At 42.3% G+C, this 27,518-nt stretch overlaps 1 protein-coding gene and 1 long non-coding RNA gene across 2 annotated transcripts in view; one reads left to right on the top strand and one right to left on the bottom strand.

Moving 5' to 3' along the window:
* The window catches only part of LOC138304045 (uncharacterized), a 115,585-nt gene extending 111,579 nt beyond the window's left edge, over positions 1-4,006 (top strand). Inside the window, exon 3 of the long non-coding RNA XR_011205484.1 lies at positions 1,151-4,006. This is a non-coding gene — a long non-coding RNA (uncharacterized lncRNA). The remainder of the gene's footprint in view (positions 1-1,150) is intronic.
* VSTM2L (V-set and transmembrane domain containing 2 like) overlaps positions 1-27,518 on the bottom strand; it is a 311,087-nt gene that overhangs the window by 129,103 nt on the left and 154,466 nt on the right. The window lies entirely within an intron of this gene.

The raw sequence follows: 27,518 nt of genomic DNA, 5'->3' as shown, positions 1-27,518 counted from the left end.
TCATGATGTTAAGCAAATCTAAAACATCAAGGACAAATTGAAAATGGAAGACCCGGTAGAAACATAAAAAATGATGAAAGGCTGTTATGACTTCTTTTGTTGACGTAAGTAGTGGAAGAATGGCAATAGGCATGGCATGAGTAAAATAGACTACTGCACTAGTTTCGGGGTTGGCCTACAGCTGTTGGTATTCACCACCTCTGAAAATGTAATCGATTTTGCTGCCTTTACACTGTTAAGTGTTCACAGATATGTACCTATGTCCACTATTGGTAACAGTTTGGAAGTCTCACTGCGAATTAAAGCACTAGTTGACAAATTATTATCACTCGAAATTAAATTTTTCCACAGAACTTCTGACTTTTAAATCAGCGAGAATTTACCTTGCTGTACTACATCGAGAACCCTTCTATCTGCTAGAGTGATCTTATTTTTCTCCAACTTTACTTCTTCCAGATTCAGATCCTTCGGTCTCTATAGCCTGATGAGCTAGAGTACTCCAACTAGACTGTGCAAGATCCATCACCTTCATCCCAATGAACAAGAGGGCCCTAAAATCTCACCTCTGTGATTGGGTCCCCACCAAAAATTGATTACTATAGCCAGCTCTCTTCAATCCTGAGTATTGACTAGACATATCAACTAAAGAATCATAAATGATGCACAACATGTATATAATTTGTTTATGTTTGTTTTTTATCGAGCATGTGTTAATTCCAATTCTGATCTGTTTGATTTGGTCAGTGATAAAAAAAACAGGACTCCTTTTAAGTGCATTGTAGATGAAGGATCTACCCTATTATTTCATTATGATATAAAGAATTTTTATAAAATGGTGCCCCAAATTTTTAGTCATTTTCCGAAAAAAGGAGCCACGTGCTAGCTCCTGTTCTCAGTAATGATTTTTAGCATGTGATTGTAAGTGAGAATAAAACTGTAAGCATTCTTACACATAACCAAGCATGTCATTAAAAAACTAAATTAGCAAAGAAGTACGTATTCTCAAGCCTGCTTCAGCAGCGATTATATTTTTGTATGTATTTTAAGATTTTTTTGAAATGACAAATGGTGTGATGAGAGCCATTATAAGTGTTGTTGATTCTATTTGCTTTATGTGGTTTTAAGAGTGTATATGTATGTTTATTTACAGCCTTGTGAAGTTCTCTGGGAAAGGACAAAACGGAGCGGCTGGGCTGAAAGCATGGGCTTGAAGAATACAAATTTGTGACTCAATACCATTGGCTCCTGTGTATTAACTGGTGAATGAAGAAACAACAATCTGTATGGACTGCTACATATTATTTGGATAAGAGTTATTAAGAGTCTGTGACTGTTTTTGTGATATTTTATTGCACTCCATATGTTGAGTCGGCATTTTTTGATTTCATCCTTTGTTTTGCTAGTCCTTACTCAAATGCTACACTTTGCCTGCAGAACAATCTTAAGGGATCAATAGTAATCATACAAATCAGCATCAACTAATCACCCCATGGAATTTCATTCTGGCAATAATACTTTTTTGCTATCCGACACTAAGATCTGCTGAATCACTTTACTAAACTAAGAATACATTTCTAAGTAGACCATACTTTTGTCTAACCAAGATGTAAGTCTTCTCCTCTTGAACCAGACAGATGTCTGGGAATATGAATAGAAGATCCGAACCAAAGAAAACGGGAAACATAATTTACCACAGGTTCTTAGTGACCAGAAGAACAAGTAACTACCAAGAATATAAATGAGATCAACCTACTTCCTGCAAGTAAACTTGACAATCAACTATGACGTAGAGGCAGCAAGGCTACAAATCACAAAATTAAACAAACTTATTACACTTTTAGGATTTTATCAACTCCCAATACAACTAAATCAATCTATTCCTTGCATCTGAAATTGAATGCCAATATAGAAGATCTGCAGTATCTGCAATTATTAGTATGTATTGCATTTTTTTATATCACAAACATCAGCACAATTCACAATAATATCTCAATTCATGCGCCCTCACGAGTGACTGTTATAATATCCACCATTGCCACCAAAGATCCTCAATGTCTGGTCATCTCTGCTATTGTGCCAGTCTTGTGAACTCTTTGGTAAATTCCAGCCCCCAGCCTGCAAAACAGAAGTTCTCCATCACAACTGTGTTATACTTCTCATCCTTGGGGTGGTCTCCCTTAACTTTTTGCCTCTGTTTCCCAGGTTGTTGATGTGTGCTGGACTCTGATTTTGCTGTTTTTGTTACTCTGGGTACTTTACCACAGATAACCAGTGCTAAAGTGCAAGTGCTCCTATAAAAAATGTGTATGTAGTTGGTCTATCCATGATTGGCATATTTCATTTACTAGTAAGCGCCTAATAAAGTGTACTAAAGGTGCCCACGGCCTGTAAACCAAATGCTACTAGTGGGCCCCAAGCACTGGTTGTGCCACCCACCTAAGCAGCTCTGTAATCATGTCTCAGACCTGCCACTACAGTGTCTGTGCGTGCAGTTTTAAACTGTAAATTTGACTTGGCAAGTGTACCCACTTGCCAGGCCTAAAGTAGCCCCAAGTGCAGGGTGCAGTATATGGTTAAAGTAGGATATATTATAATGTGTTTTATATGTCCCGACAGTGAAATACTGCTAAATTTGTTTTTCACTGTTGCAAGGCCTGTCCCTCTTATAGGTTAACATGGGGGCTACCTTTAAATATGATTAAAGTGTAGATTCCCTTTGGGAGCAGATAGACATGTGGAGTTTGGGGTCTCTGAGCTCACAATTTAAAAATACATCTTTTAGTAAAGTTGATTTTTAGATTGTGTGTTTGAAAATGCTACTTTTAGAAAGTGGGCATTTTCTTGCTTAAACCATTTCTGTGACTCTGCCTGTTTGTGGCTTCCCTGTCTGAGTCCGTTTCACAGTTGGGCTGTTTGCACCTCTCACTAGACAGTGACACAAAGGGAGCTGCGGTGTAGTCTGCATTTCCTGATGAGCCATCTGTACCAGGAGGGAGGGGAGGAATGGTCACTCACACCTGAAAGGGCTGTGCCTGGCCTCACACAATGCAGTCTCCAACTCCCTGGTGTGTGTCTGGGGCCTGGCCTGGGCAAGGCAGGATTTCACAAACAAGAGAGACTTTTCTTTGAAGTAAGCCTACTTCAAAGGGAAAAATGGGTATAAGAAGGGCACCCAAAACCACAGACTTTAGAACACTTCTGGAAACCAAGAGGAACCTCTGCCTGGAGAAGAGCTGAGGAAGAAGAGCTGCCCTGCCTGTGACTGTGCTTTGTAGAGCTATCCTGCAGTTTCTGCTTCTGCCTGTGCTAGAGGACGAAGCCTGGACTTTGTGTTGCATTCCTTCTTGTGAAGAACTCTCTAAGGGCTTGATTTCGAGCTTGCCTCCTGTTGTTTGAAGTCTCAGGGACAGTGAAGATTTCTCTGTGCCAGCACCTGTAGCCTGTGCTGAGACTCCTACTCTGCAAAGTGGTGCCCATCTAGTTCCCAAGAGTGAGAAATCCACGCACAGACCACCATGCTGGGAAAAGATCAACGCCACTTCGATCTGCGGCTAAAAAATCGACGCGCCGCCGCTGAAAATTGATGCTCGCCTGCAACCCGACCGGAAGATCGACGCCCACGGCTGGAGAAACGACGCGTAGCATCGCTGACAGAGGCTGCTGAGATCCCAAACCGCGCTGCATGGTTTTTGGATCATCGTGCGGCAGGATTTCTGACACAAACATCGCTGGGCGTACAAAAATGACGCAAGGCCTGCCTGGACCTGAGAGTGTGATACGAATCGACGCATCGCTCTCCTGCGAAGAGAAGAAACAATGCCCACCGACTCGACTGAAGGAGAAACGATGCAAGGTCTCGCTCGTGAGTAATATCTACGCATCGCAAGCCCTTTTTAACGCACACTCGCCCGTGCAGGATTAATTTTGATGCCCCCAGGTACTTTTTCATGCTAACAGCATTAGCATTGTGTTTAAAATTACACAAAGATTCTTTTTGCATTTTTAGTGATAACTTGACTTGTGTATTGTGTTTTTTTGTCATTTATGTCTTGTTTTGTTTAGATAAATATTTTCTATTTTTCTAAACCTGTGTTGTGTCATTTTGTAGTGTTTTCATTGAATTACTGTGTGTATTGGTACAAATACTTTACACCTGACACTCTGAAGTTAAGCCTTCCTGCTCGTGCCAAACTAACAAGGGGGGTAAGCAGGGGTTAGCTGAGAGTGATTCTCTTTTACCCTGACTAGAGTGAGGGTCCTTGCTTGGACAGGGGGTAACCTGACTGCCAACCAAAGACCCCATTTCTAACATTGGTGATCAGCAGTTGGGATTGGACTTGTATTTGTATTTGAAATACAGTGATTAAGTGTACACTACTGTTTTGAGTGCAGACCACTACGTGACCACATACTACTTGCCTTGTGATTTTTCCTTTTTCTCTTTTTCTTGGATTTTTCCCTATATCCATTTTGTGGTAATATTTGATTGACTTCTGAACTTCATTGGGAACTTGTTTTCTGCCTTTTGGAACTTTGCAATTTTGTTGCCTTTTCATCATGTCCCAAACTGGAGATGCATCAGTTGGAGATTCCTTTGACCTAGAGAAATCAAAGAGCTATACAAAGGCTCCGTTGAAGCAGTTCTGTAAAAGGTTTGACTGTCCCATTAAGAGCTCATCCAAGAAGGAGGAGCTGCAAAAGGCGCCGAGGGCCTGGGTGACAACCAAGAGCACCGAAGTTCAGACTGAGGATGAGGAGGAGGAAGAACATTCCATACACAATGGTATTGTGGGTGGGCCTGTTATGTCCAAGAAGAGGTTCTCCAGGGCAGGTAGCAGGGTCTCATCTAAGGGTCTGACCCCTGAAGAAATACAGGACAGACAGGCAGAGAGGGAGCACCAGAGGGAGTTGTAGAAAATGAGGATGGCCATGGAGGAGAAAAAGTTGTTGTTGGCTCATTATCTCAGCTTACGGGATCTGGAACAGAGGAGCCAGTCTAGTAGGGGTGGTGGCAGCCACATCACAGTGCAGCCTGAGAGGAGGGTGCACATTCCTAAAGATCTTATGAAGAATTACAAAAGGGAGGATGACATATACTTGTGGTTCAAGGAGTATGAGTCTGCTCGCCACATTAATCTGGCCCTTGATGCTCATTGGGGGGTGGCTCTGTGGAAGCACTTTGAGGTAGAGGGGAGGGATATACTGACAGCCTTAGGAGATGCTCAGGATCTCACCTACACTATCACAAGATATGGTATCACTCCTGAGCAGTATAAAAACAAGTTTAGGTCCTTTAAGAAGAAGGAATCCCAAACATGGTTAGAATGTGTTGATTGTTATTGCAGGTCACTGGATGGTTGGGTGAAGGGGAGTAAGATAACTACATATGAGGGTCTTTACAATCTGATTGTTTGGGAGCACTTGTACAGTTTGTTTTCCAGAGCTGCGCCAGCACCTGATTGACAGCAAGCTGATTGAAGCTTGTGCAGGAAGCGGACCGCTGGGAGAGCACCAGGGTCCAAAAGAGGTATGGGGGTGCCCGCACCAAGGGTGGGCAGGGTCCCTCTCAGAAGAAAGGGAGGGGTAAGGGTAAACAGAGGGAGTTCTCTAAAGGGCCCCAAACTGATTCCCAGGGAAAAGATTCCCAACCCCCCAGTGAGAAGAAGCCATGGTTCTCCAATGGGAAGCCAGTGGTAGGGGGACCCCCACATAAGTGTTATGCATGTGACCAAGTGGGTCATGTGAGGAGGGACCCCAAATGCCCCAAGAGTACACCGGCACCCACTGGTGCGCAGCCCCAGGGTTTGGCTAGTGTAGCGCTTGGGGAGGAATTGGTTTCAGGTGGGTGGGAGCCAGCTGAGATGACTCTTGTCTCACAAGGGGACAGTGAGATGGTTCAGAGAATGACGCACGCCGACTGTACTGAAGGAGAAACGATGCACGGTCTCGCTCGTGAGTGATACCACTCAACGCATCGCAAGCCCTTTTTGAAGCACACTCGCCCGTGCAGGGTTATTTTTGATGCTACCAGGTACTTTTTCATGCTAACAGCATTAGCGTTGTGTTTAAAATTATATGAAGACTCTTTTTGCATTTTTACTGATAACTTGACTTGTGTATTGTGGATTTTTGTCGTTTTGGTCTTGTTTTGTTTTGATAAATATTTTCTATTTTTCTAAACCTGTGTTGTGTCATTTTGTAGTGTTTTCATTGAATTACTGTGTGTATTGGTACAAATACTTTACACCTGACACTCCGAAGTTAAGCCTTCCTGCTCGTGCCAAGCTAGCAAGGGGGTAAGCAGGGGTTAGCTGAGGGTGATTCTCTTTTACCCTGACTAGAGTGAGGGTCCTTGCTTGGACTGGGGGTAACCTGACTGCCAACCGAAGACCCCATTTCTAACAACCTGCATGCAGAGCCTGGGCAAGTCCCCATCTTACACCTTAAAAATGATTATACAAAATTATAAATTCTCCTCTCCACTACAGGACCTCTGCCTTTAGGTTGGGTTGCTGTGTTTGAACTTTTGAAAAAATGTCCTGAGACTGACACCCCCTCTCATTGTTACTTGCAGTGGTGAATTTGCAAAAAATAATAAGTACAGAGGGCAAAGTGTTTCTTAAGAATCTGCTGCCCATACTTATGAATATCACGGACTGCACACTTTTTCTTTCACCTCAAGCCTTTCTCTTCCACCACCCCACACTTCTTATCTCTTTATCTTGATCTTGCAGACTCCTTCCCCTCCTTTTTCCTTTATCACCGATCTTCTATCTTTCAATTCCTCCCTCCCATTTTCTCTCTTTCACTTGCTCCGGGCAAAGATAGTTGATGAGAAATAAGACCTGGTCCTCAAAAATAAATACTGGTGTTCACCAGCAACAACTACCAGAACAAGTTAAGAATTGATTAGTTGTACATAAGACTATTGTTAGGCCTGACACCCTTAGGGTGGTCATCCCCCAACTTTTGGCCTGCCCCCTTCCACTTTTTTGACACTGTTTTTGCTGGTTTTAGGACTCTGCACACTTTACCACTGCTAACCAGTGCCTAAGTGCATATGCTCTCTCCCTTAAACATGGTAACATTGGTTACCAATTGGCATATTTGATTTACTTATAAGTCCCTAGTAAAGTGCACTACATGTGCTAAGGGCCTGTAAATTAAATCTACAAGTGGACCTGCAGCACTGATTGGGCCACCCACATAAGTAGCCCTTTAACCATGTCTCAGGTCTGCCATTGAAAGGCCTGTTTATTCAGTTTCACTGCCACTTCGCCCTTGCCAAGCCTTAAACTCCCGTTTTTCTACATATAAGTCCCCCCCAAGGTAGGCCCTAGGAAACCCTTTGGGTGGGGTGCTATGTAGGTAAAAGGCAGGACATATATACATGTGTTTTATGTGTCCTGGTAGTGAAAAACTCCTAAATTCATTTTCCACTACTGTGAGGCCTGCTCCCTTCATAGACTAGCATTAGGTCTGCCCTCACATACTTTATGATTGGTAGATTCTGACCTGAAATGAGTAACCAGGTCATATTTAGTATGGCCAGAATGGTAATAGAAAATCCTGCTTATTGGTGAGATTGGATTTTATACTACTATTTTAGAAATGCCTCTTTTAGAAAGTGAGCCTTTCTCTGCATTTAAAAACCATCAGTGTCTTACAGCCTCTCTCCAATCAGTGTCTGGGCTCGGCTGGTTGACAGCCCCCTTGTGCATTTCACCCAGAAAACCCCAAACACAGGACACTCAGTCACACCTGCACTCTTTTGCATATTGAATGGGTCTTCCTGGGCTGGAAGGGTGGAGGGCCTGACACTTATATTTCAAAGGCTAGTGGCCTGCCCTCACACAATGGATTGCCAAACCCCATACTGGGACCCTGGCAGAGAGGACTGTACTGAAAGGGGAACTTGTGCATTTCAAAACCACTCTTTGAAATCTCCCCCCTTCACATGCATTTTTGGTTATTTTAACTGGGTCCCTGACGCCACCAACTCAGACACATCTGAACCTACACCTGCACCCTGTCAAGAGGAGCTGCCTGGCTGCCCAAAAGGACTCATCTAGACTGCTTTGTTGAGAGGGACTGCTGCCCTGCTGTTGCCCTGTTGGACTCTGACTGTGCTGAGAAGGACTTTGCCTTCCCCAAAAGTGCTCTTCAAGGGCTTGTATTGAGCTTACCTCCTGTTTTCTAAAGTCTCAGTGCCAAAAAGACCTAATCTCTTCAGGAAACTCCTTGTGCATTGAAAATCAAAGCACCACATGCCGGAATTGACGCAAAGCCTGCATTGTGGCTGAGAAATTGCGGCACTGCCAACTGGAACGATGCAGCCTCAACTTCCTGACCAGAAATTCGACACAGCGCCTGCCTTGCATTGGGAAATTCGACGCAGAGCCTACTGGATCGACACAGTACCTGTGTCTACTTCCAGCGTGCCAAAGATTTTCCTTGCATCGTCCCAGGGCGTCAAAAGATCCATACATTGCAGTGAGGAACCAAGACTGCACGCCGAAAAATCACGCAAACCCCTTGCAGCTTGGAAAGAAACAGCACATCATCTATGCCGCGTCAGCAAATCCAATGCAACACCCTATTTTCCATGCATCTCCTCCTCTGTGGTCTCCGTGTATGATATTTTTGACGCATACCAGGTACTGTGTGTAAAAAAGAGACAACTGTTCTTCTTCTAATGATTAAGACTCTTTTGAACCTTTTAAAAATGATATTTCAACTTTTGACCATTGGATCTTTGTTGTTGTGACCTTATTATATTAAGATAAATATTGTCTATTTTTCTAAGCCTGTGTGGTGTATTTTTGTGGTGTTTTCAATGTGTTACTGTATGGTTTATTGCACAAATACCGTACACATTGCCTTTTAAGTTAAGCCTGACTGCTCAGTGCCAAGCTACCAGAGGTTGGGCACAGGATAATTTGGATTGTGTGTGACTTAGCCTGACTAGGATTGTGGTCCCTGCTTGGACAAAGGTGTATACCTCTGCCAACTAGAGACTCCATTCTAACAACTATACTTTGTGTTGACAGAAACAATGGTGAACCTAGCTTCTAATTTTCCTTTTATTTTTCTGCAATTGGTGTGTTAGTGATTAGAAGGCAAATGAACATATCCCTGTCAAACAAGGCAGCATATACCATTGTTTAAAATATGCTGGGTTCTTCGAGCTTTGGTGAATCATTTTACATCATTAATTTACTAAAAATAAATGGAAGGCATTGTTTGACACTGCATTTGATGACTCTGCTTTTTAAGAAATGTTGACAAACAAAGATGACTATTTTACAAACTAGATGTAACTCAAGAAAGGACCTAGAAGTGGTGTAGAAATGTCAGCAGCCCTGGAGAGCCGGAGAACCCTTTCAAATGGCTAGGATGCCTGCAGTGCCTAATTTAAATAAGAATAAGTGCCAGGGCTCAAGTTTTTCTCAGAAGACTGTGGCTGCATTTTCAAAGCTTGACGGGCTTAATACCAAGGCTGTGTAGTCTTGACTCCACCTCATGCCTCTTTCAACTACAATCAGGCACGCCCAGCCTCTTTATTTCACTCTTTCAGGGTGTTTTTCGCCACTGCTTTCTCCATTTGTCACTGTTTTCCCATCTTTCTTTTCCTTTTTCTTTCACTCTTTCGTGTTTTTCTCTCTCTTGCTCTGAATCAAAGTCTGTTCAGGAAAAATAAGTACCTCCTCCCAAAAATCTGTGCTGATGATCCCCACCTGCAACCCCCGGCTCAAATTAGGCACTGGTTGCCATGTTCATACGAGAGAACTCTACAATTAAGCTTTTTATGATTTTACAGAAGCTACCATAAGACGTTTTTCGGACATTTAGGGCCCAAATGCAAACACACAAAATATACCTGGCGAAGTGGCACCGAGGTAGCCTAGGGAATTGAAAAATGTACAAAACTTGGAGTAATATTTCATTGTACAGACAGCCATGGGTCAACATAATAACCCAAGGATACAGACAATGGGTTTGGGGTGTATTAAAAGAACTTCTACACTGTCCCAACTGACCACTTCCAGCTCAGCTGTATCTCTGAGAACCAGACTGTGTACCAGCCCTAATGATGAAGCATCTCTATTTCCAGAGTAAAGAAGCAATTCTCCATGGGCGATTACAGTAATGAAAGAGCTTCATGCAAAAGGTCTTACTGCGCTTTAGGCCATGCCTGTGGCTTAACTATAAACGCTGAAGTACAAGGAATGCCACAGGACACAGTTGTCCTCAAAGAGGGGAAAGTAAGTGTTTGGCTTCTGTGCGCCTCTCTAGCTGCAAAACATCCAGGGATACCTCCAGGGATGTTTGCATATTTTACATCAAAGGTTTGTCTTTTTTGCTGGATTCAATGATATTAAGACGTGGGGGTTGAAGGACGGTGCAAATGATACTTGGTAAGGAGAGCCTACAGCTGAGCACTTCAAGAGATAGGAAGTCTGTAGAGTGTCCTTCTGGATTTCTGATCCATGCGTAGAGCCAGATCGGGCAAGTTCTATAACATCTAACCATTTATTTAAGTGTATACTTCAGTACAGTCATCCAAGGTTGTGGTTGTTATTGCGCTAAAACAATACCCTTTTGGGTTTATGCAAATGAGAATGATGGGGTGGGGATACTTTTAAGTAATTGTTCATGTACAACATGATAGTATCTGGTGCATCTGTGTGTGTGTGCGCGCGCAAAAGAGAGGTGAGGACTAGGGGTGCATTTGTGTGTGTGTGTGTGTGTGTGTAAGAAAGAGAGGTGAAGGCTAGGAGTTCAGCTCTTCCCATATGTTCCCTTCTGCTCTGCTCATTGTATGACCTCACAGAAACTCATCCACTGGGAGGAAGAGGCGGGGACTGCAGTCGGACAGTAAACATGCAGAAGGCATTGATGCCCGCATTAGTCCATGGGTTCACTGCTGCCTTATTGTGGCCACCACCACCATGTCATGTTGCCAGTACTCTGCCTATTTGGCCTGCCTACCCACCTGACTTGCCTTGGTGCTGTGCAAGTCCTCCTTGGCCGAACAAGGCAGAGGCTTGGAGGCTTGGAGGCTGCAGGCATCAGTTCAGGAGATGCCAAGTTCCTTTCCATTTGGCGTGGGGGGCTGGAGTTGATTAGATGATGTGCTGCTTTAGAGCTTCCATGTCTGAGGAGTATTTGTTTTTTATATATATATATATATATATATATATATATATATATATATATATAGCGTGAAGAAGGCCCTCTTCCTATCGATGGTGACCACCCCTGGTATACTAGTGTGCCCAGGTTTACTTTAGGCGTCTATGGCATACTGTGGCCGTCCGTGGCATTTTGACAGCCCCCTAACTTATAGGGGGAGTTTTTAGCTGTATGGTGCTCGTCCTTGCTATCATGTTTGCCCTGCCACATTGTGAGTATTGATGCACATTGTGAGCATCTTTGTTATAATGTGGCACAATGGAGTCTATACATGGTATATCTGTGTCTCTGTCCGAAAATGGTCATGAATAGTACATTGTGAAGCTTCTTTAGAGTGCTCTGGGATATTGTGGGTATTCATAGCATTATCATACGTATCGCTGGCATGATGATGGCTATACATTGTGTGCATTCTTAGCATTATCATATGTAACACTAGCATGATAACAGCCATCGGGCATTCTGGTGCTTACCCTTAATACAAGGATGGTCTCTTCTGTTGTGACAAGTGACCCAAAACCAGTGCTTAATTTGTAAATAAAAATGTGCCGGTTCCCAAAGTCCTCCTCTTAAATACGCGGCTGCTTCAATTGAATGTGTGAACATGGAATACTGGAGCAGTGCAATCCTGAAGCCATATCCAGCCACTTCAATCCATTTACAGCCCTTCCCTGCCCCTTCAGCTCACACCCGCAACTTTCTGCTCTCTCCTTTGTGACGCTTTTTCGTTTTTCTCTTTCTCCGTCCTTCTCAAATGTGTTTTTTGCTCGCAATAAATGCTTGAGGCAAAAAAATTAAGCCCCGACCCTCAAAAATAAGCGCTGGTGCTCCGCACCGAAAACAACAACCAGAAATTAAGCACTACCCAAAACAATGTGGTCATTGTTAGTTTATTCAGACATTATTCACATACATTTTTTGCCTAAGGTGGCAGTCCTCGCATAATATGCCCCTCCTCCCCGGCATATTGTGGTCTTCCATGGCAATACGGTGAGTATAACAGTTTGTGGGTTTGGTGGCATATTATGGTCATCCAGGGCATTCTGGTTAACATTACTGGCATATTGATGGGTAACCCAAGCATAGGGAGTATTCCTGAACCCATGGTGACCATTCCTGGCATCATGGCAGGCTGACTTAATGCAGTAATGCTTTGCACATTGTGTGCAGATATGTCATAATGATAGCCATCTTGGTGATAGTGGCGATTATACCTAGACAAATGGTGGTTCTGGCATAAGATGACCAAGACGGAATAGCATTTTATTCCATTACGTTATAGTACTGGCATTTCTATAGAGCACATCCCATCATATATATGGTCTTTCAGCACCACTGACTTTTTGGGATAACGTGCCACAAAGGTCTGAGGTTCATTTGCAAGCCAAGTTTTAAGTCATGTGTGCATAACCAGCCTAATTGTTGTCATCCTACACATTGTGGTGGCTATTCCTTGCATAATGATTTCAAGTCCTTGCCTATAGAGGAAATGTATCACTTCTGGTGCCTATCCCTGATATCAAGTGGGCACAGTCACATCAGGTTGCAAATCCTGATGTAAAATGGACATGTGTTTCAAGTGATGGCGGTATGCTGGCACATGAGGCAGAATCTGTTCATGTGGCAGCGGCACAAGAGGGTACTTGATAAAAATGACAAGCTGATGTCTGGGAACCAAGCTTGTGTATTTCATAAAATAAAATGTAGCTTTTGAGTGCAAAAAGATGATTGTAGAAGCTAATAAGATTGTGTGGGATGAACTGACCTTGTTTGCCTATAATGAGCAGGTGTCTGGGAGCAAAGGGTCTGTATTTTCAGAAAATAACAATTTGGCACTTCAAATAAAATAAACGTACATAGCAAAAAAATAATAAATATTGTTTGAGATCATAAAGTGTGTTTTAATAAAAATGGCAATGTGATGTTTTAGGACAAGATTAGTCCATATTGTAATAGAATTCAGATTAATAGTTCACCTCAGTATGGCACACTTAGGACCATATTTATACGTTTTTGCACCACATTTGCATCATTTTTTTACACAAAGCTGCGCTAATATGTTTGCACCGCTTTGCGTCCAAAAATGACGCAAATGTGGCAAAAAAAAGTATAAATGTGGGCCTTAGTGCTCATGTGATTTCGTTTGCGACATGGGGCCTTTACAGTTATTGCAGTTATGTTATGGCTTTCTTAGTAGCACTTTATTATTTATCATTATATATCTCTTTATGATATTGTTTCTAGTGATGTCTGAAACTGATGTGTGTAGGATTAGTGTAAACTACGGGATATGATTGCAGCCCGAACTGGTAAATTCACATACCTGAGCTGCAGCTCCGGTAACTGTGATTTTTCTAATTCTGACAATAGCAATGTTTTCTAGGACTGAGATGTGAGATTTGTGTCATTTTAAAACGTTCCTATCCTGCCCCATTGATTCTCAGTCTTAAAGTATGAATATGAATCTATTTAGCAATATTAAGGAGGAAAAAACGAAGCAAGATACCATAGATATCTAGCAAAAACGATATCCAGCAATGTCAAGCTGCATACTGGGAATATCTGCACTGTTTCCTTGCTCATGCACTCGTTATTACTAGGAACGACGAGTTACACCACACTTCTTCAAGATTCATCTGTCAACGCTCACTCTGTTACAGCACTCCTTCACCTTCTCTGATTCTCTCTGCTCCTAGGGGGCTTCAGGGCTGCCTAGGCCTGGTCGTTCCTGAATAGAATAGTGTTGCAGGTAGTGCAGATAGCTCAGTAGCAGGTGTGGGACTAGTAGATGGACAAAATCATTGAGAATTCAGAAGAGAAGTAAAGAGCTTGCTATTCCCAATAGTGATCTTATCCTCACATTTCATCTCTTACAACCATAAGTGTAAGCTGCATACGATGTGTCAAGACTGGAGCACATGGCCAAAATCCCGTCCCTACACCTTAAAATCAGTAATTACTCGCTTGACCATTTGGAAAGGACTTTAACAGCTCAAGAGGAGATTTGTAAATGCTATAGATATTTTACAATATAATGCATCCTATTTGGTCTTCTTAGTCTCACAATATCTTTCCCCTACTTTGGCCAGTGCTTGTCTTCTACGAAAACCCATAAACAAGAACCCTAATCTTGCTGGACCACCTAGTGCAGAAGGACTTCTACTATAGCCTTATAGCTCGCCGTAACAGACTGGCCTTTGAAAGCCCACTCCAGCATTTAAGAAGGGGTTGGACTTTAATGGCTGGTATAGCCCAGCTTCAGCAGGCTATAAGGCTATTAGAACATTCCGCCACTAGAGGGCAGAATTTTCTCATAAATAAGACAAAGGCCTCACAGAACCATGTTACTGCTGTGTAACAAACATTGGAGTATTGGAGGCAACAGGCAGCTGTCAGGGCACTCACGAAATAAAATTTTGGAGTTTAGCGATGTAACAGATCTTCAGTATGGAAGGCAATCACGCCAAAATTGGTTTAGGATAAATTTATTTCTTGAAGCAGTTCGTTCATAATTAAAAAACGTCCTCGAAATTCATATACAATTAGCCACCACAGCCAACACGTGTTTCGTCCAATGAGAGATCCCTCTCACGGACTTCATCAGGGCTTGAGATCAGGTACGTCCTGTGTTCATTAGTAATCTTTTCCCGGTTTAGACAATCTCGTGTGATGAACACATTTGTTTCTCACATCAGAGTTAGTAATGCAGGAATCCTTACACGTAATCTTAATTCCAATGTGCCAGTATCATATGCGGGAACATAGAAGCCGTGGTCAAATCATCTCACGGCGTTCCCAGTAACCGAGAACTGTTATCGTGGCTTACATTGGAGTATTGGAGGTCCAGGCTTTTACCAGCCATTAGAAGCCCAGAGCACTATATTGCCTTCAGAGGAGCTTCCAACATCCCAATGTTCTAATATAATACTGAGTTTATAACATCTAAAACTTATAACTGCAAAAATATTGTCTCCTAAATATCGAGTACCATTATGTCAGCAAGGTAAGTATATATACTATCCTTATCTCAGTAGCTAACAATAGATGACGAGCACTTACTAAGTTAACTAATTACCATATATCTTGATGGTTAATTTAAGTGCTCCATTGTGAGTTTCCAAGTCTGGGGAAGTACGTCTTGCCCATTACATCTGTGCCTAGAATTATCTGCAAACTCTGGTCCTGATAACCCCAGTCCCAGAAACATCAAGCCTAAACTTACCTGTGGAGCATCAGGGGCTGTGATAGCTGTTGCCCCCCCCCCCACAGTATCCATTAGCTAGGGGAAGCAGAAGACGTTTCTCCCAGATTAAGAACTGTGGGCCTGTCCTCCTGCAGCCCCTTTGGACCACCAACAGGCAAAGAAAAATGACCCCACTACATATCCCACCTACTTGAAGCAGGCAGTAAATATTTATGGTGTGGGGTCTGTTATTTTCGGGGAGAGGGAAAAGCATGAGGAATTGGAACCAGTGCTCCAGGTGCCACGCGTTTATTCCCAATTAATGGGGAAATATCTTGTAATCCCCGATACCAGCCACAGAGACACTGCTCTGGTCCCGGTATCTCCCGCAGAGATAACAGGCACCTTGCAGTCGGGTCCATAGCAGTAGGCAATATTCTGCAGACAATATTCTTGTAGGTTTGTGTTTATGCCCTCGATATTCTGACATAATACCGGTGCCCACTCTGCCGCAGATTATTTCTAGGCTTTGGTCCAAGAATCTTGCCTCTGGACAGTCTCTCATCTGCCGCGATCACCCAGATCATATGTTTGAAGTTGGGGGTGCACCTGCTGATAGACAGTGCAAACCACATTAGCCAGACCCTTGCATTAGTCCAACACCATATCATCTGTAATGTTTACAAGTGCATTGGCTGGAACTGCTGGTAATCTCATTGCTCTGCCCAGGAGGATCTCATAGGGTGACAGCCTTGTCTTCCTGTCAGGTGTTTCTCATCGACATCAACACCAAAGTCAATGCATCTGGCCATTTCAGATTCGTAGCTGCACACATCTTTGCAGTTCTTGGTTTTAAAGTACTATTCATCTGTTCCACTAGTCCTGATGCTTCAGGGCGGTAGCTACAATGCAACTTTTGCTAGATGTTTAGTGCGGCACATAAGAGTTTAATCACCTCGTTGTTAAAATGAGTCCCCCTATCTGATTCTAAAGAGATCGGAAACCCGAAACGTGGTATCAACTTCCTAAGTAACAACTTTGCTAATGTGAGACTGTCATTCCTTCTTGTGGGGTATGCCTCAATCCAGTGACTAAAAAAGCACACATTCACCAACACGTACTTCAAACCTCCACACACAGGCATCTCAATGAAATCCAATTGCATTCTGCTGAATAGACCTCCTGCTCTTCCAATGTGGCTCAAATTCCCCACTGTCCCTTTTCTCACGTTTAGCTGCTGCTGCTGCTGACAAATTATACAGTGATGACATACTGCCTCTGCTACCAGTCTAAACTTGGGATTAAACCAGTCGATCTTGAACAAATGAACTGTGGCGTCCCTTCAAATGTGTGCCTGACCATGGTGGTAGCTGGCCATTTGTGACAAAAAACTATTGGGCAGGACCATCTGACCCTCCTCAGAAACCCAAATCTCATCAGGACGTTGGACACATTTTAATTTGGACCAGAGTCGTTTCTCTTCTTTGTCAACATTACTTTGCAATAATTTTAATTCTTCCAAAGTATCGATCACTTTCAATGCAAAACTTGTGCATAGGTTATCTTCTTCTGACATCAATTCCCACTTATCTTTGAACGATATACAGTTCAATGCGCAAGACCTTGCGACTTGATCCGCATATCCATTTTCCAATGAGATTTAGTCCTGTGTCTTTTGATGTGCAATTTCCACGGTAATTTCTTCAGGCAACTGTATTGCATACACCAGTTCTTTTATTCTCTCGCCATTTCTTACTGGTGAACCTCTTTGCGCCCACAATTGACTAAAATCACGAACAATTTCAAATCCATATTGGCTATTTGTATAGATTGTGACTCTCAGTCATGCAGAAACATGGCACGCTCTAGGAAGAGCTACCAATTCTGCTACTTGTGCAGAATATACACCTCAAAGCCAAGAAGCTTCTAATGTCCCTGTAATTGTGCATACAGCATATCCTGCTCTGAATGTTCCTGTACCATCTCTGAGACAAGAACCATCAACAAAGACAATTTGGTCTTGGTTTTGTACACAGCTCAGTTACCTTGAGACATTCATGCTCAATGTCTTCCTCTTTTTAAGTTTCAACGGTATCACTTGGAAGTAATGTTGCCGGGTTCAGCACTGTACATCTTTTCAATGTTACATTTGGAGCACCCAGAATGCTCATCTCATACTTTGCCAGTCTGTCACCTGTCAAATACTGTGTTTTGGTCTTTGTCAGTAAGATCTCAACAAAGTGAGGAACCATTACTGTTAGAGAGTATCCCATCACTATTCCCTCACATTGGGAAAGGCTTTGACCAACTGCGGCAACAGCATGCAAACAACCTGGTAAGGTGCGACTGGGTCCAAGGTAGTTGAAAAATAGGCTACTGGATGATAAGCACCTCCATGGACCTGTGTCAAGACAGACAAAGAACAAGCACCACGTTCATGACAAAACAATATGAATGGCTTCATGTAATTAGGCATTACCAATGCTGGAGCTCTGCAGAAACTCTCTCTCAACTCAGTTAACGCTGTCATCTGATCCTGGTCTAGTGTAATGGAATCTGTAACCTCTTTATGTGTCAACTGCTGCAATGATTTGGCAATCTCAGCAAAAATTTGGAATCCAAATTTTTATGCAAAAGTGGCGCAAACTTACAAAATACAATTGTATTTTGTAAGTTTGCGCCACTTTTGCATAAAAAAATGACGCAAATGTGGCGCTAAAAAAGTATAAATATGGGCCTTTATGTCCAAATTTTCCCAAATGATTTAACAGGGCAGTCGAGTCCTATTAACACTCGTCGCTTGTTTTGGACGCAATCAGTAAGTCATCAATGTACTGCACTAGTGTTGATTGGTACGGTAGTTCCAACAACTCCAGATTCTTTTTCAAAACTGATTGAACAGAGACGGTGACTCCGTGTACCCTTGTGGAAGCCTGCACCAGCTGTAGACTTTGTTCTAGGAATTTGAAACTAAAAAGATACTGACTATTCTCATGAAGAGGCACAGAAAAGAAAGCTTGTGACAAATCAAACACTGTGAACCACTCTGCATCACATGGAATCTGAAACAATATTACTGCTGGGTTCGGCACTACAAGACAACACTTTACTACCATGTCATTGACTTTTCTCAAATCTTGCACAATGCGTACTTTCCCACAAGGCTTCTTTAAGCCCATTATCGGAGAATTACATGGACTGCCCAATACTTCTTTCAAAACCTCTTGTTTCAGAAAATCTCCAATTATTTGTGCCAATTTTATCAGACCATCTTGTGCCATGTTACACTGTGGAAGCTGCGGAAACACTACATTCGGCTTCAAAGTGACCTTAATCGGCCCCACTCCCTTGATCAAACCCACTTCTTTACCTGTCAGGTCCCTCACATTCTCCTGTAATGTTCCCTGTAAATCTGAATGCAATTCTTCCACAGTAAACATGGGGAAAAACTCAATCAACATATACTCTTCATTAATGAAAGAGGTAGGTTTGGAATGCCTGCACTTTTCACTGTAGAGCATGTAGCTTCCATGTCCACTAAGAATGAGACCCTGTGACCCATGACCTTTCCTTTCACAAAAGGTCCTCGTTGATCTACTTCTAATGAAGCTGCAAGCACATGGCTCTTCATCCGAGTTAATACTCATCCATTCATTGTTTATTTCATTCTCCCTGTGTAATGGGAATTGGTGCACTGTGTCACTACTTCTGTCTTGTCTCTGACCTGTGACATGCTAAGTAAGCATCATCTCTTGCTGTTCCATCGAGGCTTCAGGTATCTGCATTTGCTGTCTAGGTACTATAGGAACCTGCTGCTGCAGTTGTTGCAACTGTGTCGCTTGTGCACAAGGCATTTGCACCTGCTGCATGGGTTGAAAATTCTGCACTTGATTCATGTTACTCTGAAAATTCGGATTAAGTCCTCTCATTCTAGGCACTTTCACAGTTTGAAATGTATTGACATCACCACTTTGCTGAACAATACCATCCTGCACCATCATCGGACACTTCCGCTTCCAGTGTCCCAGGTTTCCGCAAAGATGACACAGTAACATATTTTTCATCCCCTGCACATCATTCTGAACCACTACAGTAGTCAAATCCGGCCTGCAATTCATATTGGCTCCACGACCCCTACCTCTCACCTGAGGTTGAAACATAACAGTTCCCTGATGCTGCGGTATCTTTTGTACTAAAGCTCCCTGCACTCCTGTTTGAGCTGCCTTAATTTGCAACACCATTGCCTTCTCTTTCAACTTCTTCTGCTTCAACTCAGTCTCATCACTACAGTAATTTGCATACTGCAGCACCTCATCAATCGGCTTCGCTTGCAAACAAATCAAATGACTCTTAATCATCTGACCTACTTCAGGTCTCAATCCTTTCACGAAAGGAACACAAAGTGTAACATGTCTTTAGGCTCAATTGTTTCCCTACCACTGTACTCCTTGAACACTTTCAGCAATCTCTCATAGTAAGTATGTATCGACTCCTTTACTTCCTGTACTGTCCTGTCAATTCTCTGGCAATCAATATTTTTAGGTGAAATTCCCATCTTCAGGAACTCAATCACCTTATAATAATGTTTCGTCACTTCAGGTGATGGTGCACTTGTAACGCTATCTCTTTCTGGTTCACTCGTTGGCCAATCTACTGCTCTCTTGTACTCAACCCACAAGTCACCTGGAACCATTATCTCCAACAGAGTATTCCAGTCTTCCCACAGACATTTAGAAAGTTTTACAAATCTGTCTGCTGGTACCACTCACCCGGTTTCTTGCTCAATTTTGGATAATCATTTGTGAATGACAGAATATCACTCCTGTGCCAGGGAACATGAACAAATTGCCTTCCTGTAATTTCCCTCATTGGTAAAATCTTTACTGGATCCTTTTCTTTCTGAACACTTTCAGTCCCTTCTTGTAAATCTTGTTTCAGTTTATCCTTCTTCTTTGCCCATATGCCTTCCCACTTTTCTAATGCTCCCAAAATCTGAGCACTCTGCAATAATTCTTTGAGATGCGCTTTCATCTGTGCTGATCTCCTGGGTTCAAAATCTTTCTCCTCAAAGTCTAAGTGCTTTGTTTTCTCAATTTCTATGTCATGTTTATCTGCCAGCTCTGCCAATTTCTGGTGTATTTTGCCCACTTCATTTGTAATTCTCGGGCACAGATATCTCAGTTCTTCTTCTGTATAGGATTCTACCCTTTTCACTCCCATCGATCCCTCAACTAGTTCTGTTATCTCTGTAGCCAGTCTTACACGATTAATCTGATCTTCACCCTTGGATGCGTTTCGTGACGTATTCAGACTATCTAACCACTCATTTAACTGCTGTCCTGTTAATCCCTGTAATGAAATGTTACTTGCACTCGGCAATGGCACCTGTGGTACCACCGCACCTGGAGATTGTGGTGGCAAAAGCTTTAAACTCTGACTTGCACTTGGGCCATTTACTGCATCTGAAAGCGCAACAAGTGGACTAAGGTCCAATAAAGGCCTAGATCCATCGAAGGTCTGATCCATAAATGATATGACCTGTACATGATCTCTCACCCCCCTCCTCTGAGGCTCTGTGAAATTTCACCCTGTTCTACTGCAATCGGCTTCTTTTGCGCAAAGAATGGTACTGCTGGACCAACAGTAACAGTAATCAGCAGTGATATTACATCTGGTGCCACTCTGACACCTGCATTTTGTGAAAGGGCTACTCCCATACTCTGATTCATCACTTGTGTCACATCTGACTGTGCCCCTGTCATTGGTATGAACTCCGACAAACCCTGTGGCTGTGCCTGAGGCAACAACATTGGAGTCGGCTCAGTCTGAATTAGCACTGGCCTCGGAACCACTTGCTCCTTAGGAACCGCTAAGTTCGAAGTTGTCTCAAGAATTGGTACCTCTGGATAAATTCTCTGTATCGGTGGTGGGTGCATCTGCGCTTGGACCACTGAGGTAGTCACTGCATTGGGAGTACTCTACACTACCCCTTGTACCTGTCCATTATCTGTCTGCACTGTTCCCACTGTCCCCGACACTTGCGCTGGGGCAGTTGGAGCAGAACTAGTAGTTGGACCCCCCTCATGCATCACATATGGCAGAGGTCGGTCCCGCAACACCTGAGTAATAAGATCCTCAACATCTGAATCCTCTTCTTCCACATGTCTTTTTCTTCTTCTTGCCCCCTAAACTCTTTTCACCCTTGCTAGTATCCTCTGTCTCTTCTGAATCATCTTCTTCTTTAATTGCAGGAAACAACATAATACCCTGGAATGTCTCCATTCTCCATTTCTTCTGTTCCTCATCCCATCTCGCCTCTGCTAAAGACTTTTCTACCTTCCTTATTCTCCTCTGGAATTTCATCTCTTGCTGCTGTCTTGCTATGAGCGCCCAAACCGCTAATGCCTCAAAATGTGCTGGTCTCAGAAGTGGCTTTGTCTCATACAGTGTCATTCGCAACTGATCGAAAATTCTCAAATTAAACGTTCCATGCTCTGGAAATGCTAAAGCTCCCTGTTTCTCTGTCAATTTGCACCACTGCTTTAACCAAAGACATGGCGCGACAATTTGCTCCTCCATCACAATAAATGCCAGAGAATTTTCCGGTGGGGTAGGCTCCCCTACTGTTGCCTTATATTATGTATCACCCTTCAAGGCACTCCTAAATGCTTTGAAAAACTTCATCTTTTCTATCTTTGTGTATTCAATTCAATAAGGAAATGACTTTTACTCCCAAGATTCCCTTCACCCATTTACTCAACCAATTTCCACTTGCGGACGGCTGCAAATCCGCTCGCCACTCTTCTCACTAACCAACCTATCCCAGTGTGGGTCACTCTGACGTCACACTCGCACACTGCGGCTGAAAGTCTTGCGGCTTGTTCTCCTGATCTTCGATTCACATGAAACTAATGAAAAGTTATTGCGAGCACTAACCAAAAACCAATCACCAAAAACAAACCTGCTGGTTTACTATAGGAAGGTACACAATCGCTTCAGAGTCCTTACGGATTTTCACTGATGGCCCTTTCGCTCATGCAGCTATTCCTCTTTCTCAGTCTCCCACATTTCTCTTAATCACTTAATCACACACTGACTTGTTGACCACACCTGATCAACCTACTAAACCAGACAGATTACAACATATAACCAAGTGTCTCCTACACTTGTCAATATACTCTGGAGTCTTAGACCACGCAGGGTCTGTACATCACCAACAACCAGATAGACAATTTTTGAGCACAAAGCGTCACACACATGTGAAGTTCGACGACCTACCCACTCTCATACAGCGGAGTATGCACACTCCTACTAAACCTCAACTGGAGTACGCAAACTCCCTACTTTTCTCACATACGTCACAATTCACCTACAATCTGCATAAGCCTTTGAAAGCGCAACCTACCACTTTCACACTATCACTAGAATGCCGAGAACATACCCAACTCTACTAGTGGGATCCAGGATCTGGGAAAGTCATTTCTGGGCTTAAGGGGACATCATGCTTGCAACAATTGCCATTACGAAAAATAAAATCCAAATCACAATAATAATGAACAACTAACCCTAACTCAAACTACCACCATAAGCATTAATCACCACATAACTAGTTCTCCAAGGAAACTAACCATCAAGCTGCTACCAAAAACTGCTAGCGCGCCTGGTCCTTAGTAAGTAAACTTACAATGGGGCGCATATTGGCCGATGAACCTTTTGATTCGCATGGAGTATCCTATCTATGTTGTACCCAATGTTCATCAGTAATCAATATACAAATCAATAACCACTAAGAAAAACATTAATCATTGTCAATATTGTCAACATTTCATGAATAACCACAACTCAATATACGTGTTAACAATTTTTATTTCCCTATTAGTTACAATACTAATTCATATGGTTAATTCAAACTTTATTCAGTCAGCTCAGAATTAGTTCATTAGTGACCACCAATAACATAATCTAATCAGAACTTGAGAAAACATACATTCCAATGCTTCAGCATAAGTCAACAAAGATGAATATATCAACAATAATAGCAGAGTTCAGCAACCAGTTCGTCAATCATTTGTCACTGTCAACGTCACCCAAAAGAACCTTACCTAACCCAGATTCGCATTAGCATGTGGGACTTAATGCGAAAACAATTTAGAACATGAATTTGGAAAAACATCTAGCTAGGATAAAAATTATTTAAACAGCGCAGTTGGTACCTAGAAAGAAAAGGCACAAAAGTTAACAGTCACATTGTCATAGCTACCTATCCACGGAATGGATCAGCGACAAAGTCAGTCTTCGTCTTCAGGTCATCAATCGATCAGCAACACATCAGGCTCTCGAGCATGAGCCCAATGACAAAGTATTGAATCTCTTCTTCCCCAAATTCGCATCAAAATTTGGAATAAAGTCTCTCCAACATTCCCTCTGTCATGACATTATATTAAAGTTTCCCAGTCCATCCCCTAATTCCTAATTGGTCAATCAGTCACCATATATGACGCTACCCAATACATTCAACTCTTCAAATCTATGAATTCTAATATTTCATCTCTCTCAGGTTGTCGATTCGTTCACAGTACGATGTCCTCATCATCCGGCTCATCAGGTATCGAAAATATTGCATCTTCTCCAGTCAGTGTCTCTATTGTTCGAGTCCTGGGAAAGAACATCTAGCCTGCTCTACATACTATATGTTGCAACTTTGATTCCCTTGTCTCCTGTCCGGCGGTACATTGCAGAAAATTCTAGCTAAGCAGACTTCATTAACAGTGAGTAGTTCAGGGTAAGTTCATCACATTGGCTTCTCTACATTTCATGATTATTCTGCTGCTGCTCGAGGCCTGGCAAAACTAGGCCACAACTTTGGCTAAGTTAGCTCTACAATACAGTGCAAAACATACACTATACATCTTAATATGATATATTACTACATTGTTATTACACATTTTAAACATTTCACAGATTTTTATCATTTTTAGTACAATTCGTGAATCTTGATAGCCACTCTTCGTGGGCACATTTTCAAATGTGCATATTAATTTTTCTATGTTTACTTTTTCTATAATTTTCTTGTTAATCAAAGCACATGAACATTCATTAATAATTTTAATTAACATTTCTGCTTCAACAGGGGCAAAAAGAGAGCTCCAAATGGTTTGGCCAATAGCATTTCAACTTGTGCAAGGTAGCACTTTGGATGCATTAAGTGGGAGAAACTATTAAAAGATGCAAGCACTGTGTAAAACCTGCTCCGGGAGCGTGCATGTAGCGTGATGCTACCTGGCAGAGCAGCAAGCTGTTTTGAACCCCATCTGAAAGCAACAGCGTGACGCCCGCCACAGATAGCAATTTAATCAGGGCTCTGTGGTAGCTTTGGGACAGCTGTATACAAGGAGAAGCCGTGCTTAGCAACCGCCAGTGCGGATCCAGGCGCGGCAGCCATTGCAGGGCACCATTACCAGGCTGGTAGTTTACATCAAATAAACAGAGCAGCAGTGCAGCCAGAGCGTGAAATAATGTCCTAGAAGTCGAATGCTATCATATCCATTACACATCCCTTGAACGACGGCGTGAGGGGCCATGGTCGAGATGAGTTGCTGGAGTGGAGCAGAGCTCCTCCTACCAACGTGCGCATCTTGGCCACCATGTTTAGCCTACAATCACTCTTTCAAATCAAATAGCAAAATCACAGTGGTAAGCTTTAAAAGTGACCAAAAATGTGGGGATGTGCTGTGATTTTCTGACTTTTATTTCAATATTATACTTCCAAGGTGAGTAGACACCTGTGGCACAACACAAACCGACAGCAAATCTAGGCACTTCATGGCTCAAGATGTTTTAGCGCCTCAGCTTGAAGGGGAATGTATTCATTTTTTAAGGTCAGCTTGGTGAACACATTAGTCTGTATAAGTCTCTTAATTGCGAAATAGCCGTCACCTCATGAGCTAAGATGTGTACTGGGACAAGTAAGTCAATTTTAGTTGTAGGATGAGTGACCTTGGACTGGGGCACAGTGTCTTATACAAGGACAGAATAATGCAATTCTTTGGTCGTGGCATTTTCAATATAATCACTGATTTACCACACTTCCCACATATTCCACTAGCTGCTACATAATTTGCAGATTGCAACGAAAATATCTGTGCAGTTCAAACAGATCAAAAAGACCAAATGTTACTTTGCAAAGAGATATTTGGTGCCTGTGCAGTGGAAGACCTTTTGCAAAAGTTAACTTAATCTTTTACGGGACGACTGCAATGGAACATCCTCATGTTGGAGTTACTCAAGTTAATGACATTTTCCCACCAATGATTCTGGCAGTAGGGATCTAAACATCTCTGATAAGGGAGATATAACATTGTGTAACTTCAATTTAGATTTTGCATGGTCATGGTATCAGGCAGTGCTTGGTTTGTACCAAAAAAATTGAAGAAAAGAAAAAAAGGTACACTGTCCCTTTTTTCCAACAATACCTCTGCTCATTATATCGAAATTTGTGAAGAATTCGAAGTCCGCTTGCACAGTCCTGATTCCAAGAATTCCAATAATTTTATGAAAGTAAATCATTGTACCCGTTTGATACACATTTCAATGAAGGTATTTTGATTTTTTCTTTATGTCTGCGGAGTTCATAAATGTATGTGGACTTCTATAGTGCACCCGAAGTGCTGCACTAATGTGGGTGATACAGTGCATCAAAAGATGGTAGTGGAGGGATGGGCCGATACAGAAGAGTGGGTAAAATAAAAAGGCTGTGCATCAGAATTTCGAGAACAAAGTTATTGTGCTACCAAAACATTGTGACCTAAATATTGAATACCAAAATGTCTTGAAATTAAGTATCTTTAGGAAAGTACAGATTTACTATCCTTAGCTCCACATCTTTGTACTTTGAAGATATATCCTCAATAAAGGTACACTGCACTTGGAGTTAAGAATCTATTAAGCAGGGGGCAGGGTTGATCTGCCTTATTTGGTCTGGCTTGTCTGTAAACAAGGAGCACAGGATTGGATGGAATTCACTGAATGGTTCTTAGTAAGCAAACCTCTTCACACATATTTCCCACTCATCCAGGATTTACAAACAAAGGCAATTTACTATGCAAAAGCAAAATCACTGAAATTAAGCAGAGATGCACGGATAAATGATGTCAGTATGTTGAAACAATGTGCAGCAGGTAACGTCTTCAAAGTCAAATAATGCAGCACGTTTTCTGGCACTGTTAATTAGGTATTGTCATTTCAGGAAATATGAGTGTTGATGCAAAATGGATCCCATAGCTGTACCAATCAAAAATCTACATATTTAGCACAAACCACGCACAATTACTGATGAACTATTTTATCTTGAATGGTGCACATGAGCAGCATTATATTAATACTGGCCTCACCACCCAAAATAGTCAAAAACGATATGGCAATAAAGTATTTGTTGAACACTTTCTATAACACCTTTCTGATGAAGCATATATTAATAACCTCTTTGACACAGTACATTAAAGAAGGCAGAAATAACTTGGTTATTTGCTTGAAATGACAGTACGATAGGCCCTGGGGTACCAATGGTGAATAACAGTGTCCACTATGTAACTTCATCCCTGTGTCACAAAACAGACTTTAGGTGACACTTTGCATTGCAGTTCCGGCCTGTGAAGTATAGAAATAGAAAGCCCCTGAGGGCCGTGGCTCAATGTGATTTTGCTGGATTTACCGAGGCCCAGTCCTGACAGGCCCTGGACCACTTAGACTAATGACAAAGAATACGTCTTTGTTTCCCTCGTACCCGAAATGTTTTAAACTATGGAGATTTTCCCTTTCGTGTTGAAGAGTAAAGCTCTTTCCCCAATCTATCCGTAGGGATATTGGCAACTGGGGTAAGTGCTCACAGACTGCTAAAATATGTCAAGTTCATTTTTTCCAGCATCAGGAGCTGCTCTCATTCTGTAGGCTACATTCTTGGGAGAATTTCATCTCCTTTAGCTAGAAATGATCAAGAAAGCAGTAGGTGGGTGAGGCAGCTATCCCTCAGTTAACCCCATGAGGTTCTCCATACACTACGCTTGGTACTGATCAGTACCTCACAAGCCCACACAGGGATGCACGGATCTAAAATCTTGATTAATTCCTTTTGCGTCACATA

Source organism: Pleurodeles waltl, chromosome 7, assembly GCF_031143425.1.
Source record: "Pleurodeles waltl isolate 20211129_DDA chromosome 7, aPleWal1.hap1.20221129, whole genome shotgun sequence".
NCBI classification, from domain to species: domain Eukaryota; kingdom Metazoa; phylum Chordata; class Amphibia; order Caudata; family Salamandridae; genus Pleurodeles; species Pleurodeles waltl.
Note: the sequence above shows the minus strand (reverse complement) of the source record. Positions and strands in the feature narration are given on the sequence as shown.